Raw genomic sequence first — 4,506 nt, forward strand, 5'->3', positions numbered from 1 at the left:
GTATTGAACCACTAACTTTTACCGTCTCATTTTTCATATTTCAAATTTCAAAAAGTTGAAAGACAAATCAATGGTGTTTCTAATGAAATATCTTCATGTGCTCTGGAGCTCTTTTCCTGTTTGGTCTTCTCTCTCCTCCCTCTACTCCACGCTATAAAAAGCGAAGCACCCACATGTTGGTTTTGACACATCAGAGGCGTCTTGAAGATGAGGGAGGTACGAACCATGCTCTTCTGGAGGGCGGTGGCTGCTGAGTTCGTGGGCATGCTGCTCTTCATCTTCGCCGGTCTGTCCACCATCGTCGGGGGAGGCCAGCCTGGGACGGCCCTGGAGCTGAAGGTGTCTCTGGCCTTCGCGCTCGCCATCCGCCACGCTGGCGCAGAGCTTGGGGCACGTCAGCGGTGCCCACCTCAACCCGGCGGTCACGCTGGGCCTCATGTTCAGCTGCCAGATCAGCGCGGTGCGCTGCGTTTGCTACATCCTGGCTCAGATGGTGGGAGCCGTCACGGCCAGCGTCATCGTGAATTCATATAAACCCGGAGAGGCTCTGGGAGTCAACCAGGCAAGAGTCCTGAGGGAAAACCCCCGAAACACACGGCGTCAGAGTCATGAATGAAGCCTAACGTCTCATTTCTTCCTGTTGTTCGCAGCTGAATGTCGGAGTGGGAGCGGGCTTCATCATTGAGTTCTTCGCCACCCTGCAGCTGGTGCTGTGTGTGATCGCAGTGACCGATCAGCGACGGAGCGACGTGAGGGGGGTCGGCGCCGCTCGCCATCGGGCTCTCGGTGGGACTCGGTCACTTCGCTGCAGTAAGTTGATCACAATGCAATCCATCCAACCACTGTTCTTCTTAAAAAAAATAAAGAACAATTAAAATATGTCCCTTATCCTTTCTAAGTTACCCTTTTATTTCAGTCTTCTGCTCAAAGATTAAACACTATAATGCAGCAACAAGGTCTGAATTATTTTAATATCAAAATGAAGGGATCGCCTGTGGATTTCCTCAAAAAGGTGACAAATAATGACTAAGTAACAGTTTTCTCCACACATCATCAGATCTCTGAAGTCCTGCTCTCCATTCAGTGGCTGCAAAGCGAAAAACTACCTTAGCTGGTTGAAGCACGGTACCGCATAGATAAAGTTCTCATTCATAGATATTTGATCTTTTTATTCATAGTTTCATATATGTATATTCATATATACCTAATTTTCATTGTATAGTTGTATATATTTTGTATTTGATACTTGAACCTTCGTGGTGTCAGTGCAGTTTTTCTGGTCTGTACGAGATAAAAGACGTAAGATTCAAGTTTTCAAGTCTTCTATGTCACGAATTGTGTGTAGATCAAGTTCAAGATGGTCAAAGGTTTGTTAAAATGTGAAACTGAAAGCCAGTCAGTTCCTACAGCACCACAAAATACACAAAGTAAAGAAACTAAAATAATCTACTTCTATGAAAAGTAAAAATCTAAATTTATAAGAAAAGTTAAATTAGCTCCAACGACTTTTTTAATCCTAATATGATACAGAGGGATCAAAAATATATGTAATTTGTAATAAATGTTTGAAAATATTTTTAATTAGTGGCGAGGACGAAGTCTTTGGCTGGTTATCTATGTCATACAAAATTCAGAAAAAAATGATTGCATTTTAAAAAAATCACTAAAACTACTACTACTACCAATAATAATAATAATAATAATAATAATATTAATAATAATGATGATGATGATGATGATGATGGTAATAATAATAATAATAATAATAATAATAATAATAATAATAATAACAATAATAATAATAATAATAGTTCAGACCAAGGTTTTAGATCTTGTGTTTTCACTAACCCAAAGTGAAACACCTATTATTTTATTTTATGTTTTATAAGATTATTTAAAGGTTTAACAGAATCGATGTGAAATAGTTGAGACTGAACATGAAAATGTCTTCTACACACTGTCATCACTGTTACTGTCAGTCAGAGAACTTGACTACATGAGAGACGGGTGTTACATCATCACACTGTGTGTGTGTGTGTGTGTGTGTGTGTGTGTGTGTGTGTGTGTGTGTGTGTGTGTGTGTGTGTGTTCTCGCACTTCAGGAAGTGGGTGTGGCACATCACACTAAGCAGCAGCTGCTGCTGCTGCTGCTATCGCCACTTTCACACACTTTCACACTCTGGATCAGACTCATTCCCCTTCAGCCAGCATTGTATTTTTGGATAAAGTCAAGTTACTTGATTAATATTTCCAAAAGATGCTGCTCCCTACAAAGTCTTTGCTTTAAAAATCATATTTTCTTTGTAAAAATTGTCTTGCACACGTTTAGTATTTTCATGTTTTATTCATTTTTGTTTGTTTATGACGACGTTTTAACTGCAGATTGCATTTTCATATTATTTTCTCAGTGATTGATGAAAGATAATGTGCTTCATGCGCAACAGTATATATGTGTTATTTCACTCTAATGTAAAATGTTAAGAAAATGCACATATTACCTTAGTGATTTTTGTGCAGTTTGCATTTGTAGAAATGCTATGAGCAATAAAATCCTGTAACTTCTGACTGAAAATACAAGTTTAAGAAACTGGCTGTGCTTTCCTTTCACATCACGTCAGCTGGAGTTAAAATAGGAACACACAAGTTGAAAGTATTGCAGTGCAGTTTTTTATAAAACCCATTCAAACACATTCACTGGATCTGGAATAAAACTGAGGGTATTGTGCCCCATGAAACTCCCTAAAATTGATTATACAAGCTACTGAATTCACTTTTAAATATGTGATGTACCATACAGAGTATATATTAGTGTAAATTGATGTAATCGTCAGATATTGTTTTATATTATAAATTAATGCATGATTTTATACAATGATCCAAAATGACAGTGTTTTCTGAGTTTATAAGGAAACTTGATAATTAATACTATTTTTTTATTTGAAGAAATTAAGTTATATCTGCAGGAAGCAGTTACGTTAAATCTGGTTTCCAACATAAGGTCCATGGGCCAAATGTGGTCCTGCATGTATTTCTTTGCCTGTAAGGTTTGAATTTCCCGCCATGTGACACTTTCAGATCAGTTTCACCGGCTGTGGCATCAACCCCGCTCGCTCCTTTGGACCAGCTTTGATCCAAGGAAAAATGAAAGACCACTGGGTACGGTCGAAGTCAAAATGCCTTTTATTTTATTTTATTTTTAAAGACACGTCTGAGCGTATCTGACCTCCTTGCAGGTGTACTGGCTGGCGCCGTTGTGCGGCGGCATGGCGGCCTCTCTCATCTACGATTTCATGATTTTTCCACAAGCTCGTAACCTGCGCTCCCGCGCCAGCGTCCTCCTCAACGGCCCCGAAGACAGAAACAACTTGATGGAAGCGTCTGGGGAGGAAGACAGCAGGCCGGGGCCGAGTCACTGGCCCAAACAGTGAATGATTGATCTGTTTTAACAGCAGATCACAATAAATACTGCATTTTGAATAGTTTCCTCAGTCATACCTGATAATATTTAACCTGACAGGCCGTTTATGTCCTCTTTGAAGTTTATATCCTCTTTGACTTTCCTTTGTCTTCAGTCTTTCCAAGATATTCTGCATTGGCTTTACGCAGATGACACACTCTTATACTTTGTGCTTTATTCAGCTTCATTATTAGCAGTGTTTCCACTCCTGTTAACTGTCAGTGTTTCTGAGACAAAATTAATAAACCAAATTCAAAGAAGACTCACAGTACTGATGTATCATTTTTCTATTCTGAGCCACCTTGATGCAGAATTTGCTGTAATTACTTAATGACTTATGCATTATGCCTTATTTTCCAGTTAAAATGGAAACAGAGTAGAGAAGAGAACATTTCAGGCACTTTTACAGAGAAAAACCCCTAAATCATTGTTTCAATCACTGTTTAATTTAATCTGGATTGATATTCATCAACAAGCAAACTCCAAAGATGCGGTTCTAACCAGGGAACATCTTCTGGAGTGAGGAGTGGATTGATCGAAATCAAAAATACTTACTGAAACTGCATCAGTGCCAAAGCAAACTTGCAACTGAATACAATACCACATACCTGTTATCAAAATGTATGGGAAATGAGGGGGAAAATCTCTTCTGCGTCACAATTAAATCTACTCCAGCAGCAGATTGACCAAAAACCAAGAGGTCCAAGAGCCACTGAAAACACAACTTTTGGAAAGTGACTCCCAAGGTGGAACTTTTTAGAAATATTCTAACTCAAGTCTCCATGGAAACGGTGGGAAAACACAACTTTTCCGAAACGCTGCTGCGCATTGCAGTATGTTCAAAATGTTGCCATTAAACACGAAACGAAAATACAAAAAACTGTTTTCACTGGAAGCGTTGTCACAGAAACGGGGCCTAAAGTCACGCTCCAAACCTCACCTCACATCTTCAACCGAAGTTACATTCTGAGCAGCTGATTCGAATTATGGTCGACTGAAATTATGTAACTGAACTGTTCCCTCGTAACTTTCTGCAAACAGACAACCTG

General features: G+C 39.4%; 1 pseudogene; it reads left to right on the forward strand.

The window, feature by feature from the left end:
- Positions 1-206: 206 nt before the first annotated feature.
- On the forward strand, positions 207-3,683 carry LOC115405300 (aquaporin-1-like; annotated as a pseudogene).
- The last annotated feature ends 823 nt before the right edge of the window (positions 3,684-4,506 follow it).

Source organism: Salarias fasciatus, chromosome 18, assembly GCF_902148845.1.
Source record: "Salarias fasciatus chromosome 18, fSalaFa1.1, whole genome shotgun sequence".
In the NCBI taxonomy this organism is placed as follows: domain Eukaryota; kingdom Metazoa; phylum Chordata; class Actinopteri; order Blenniiformes; family Blenniidae; genus Salarias; species Salarias fasciatus.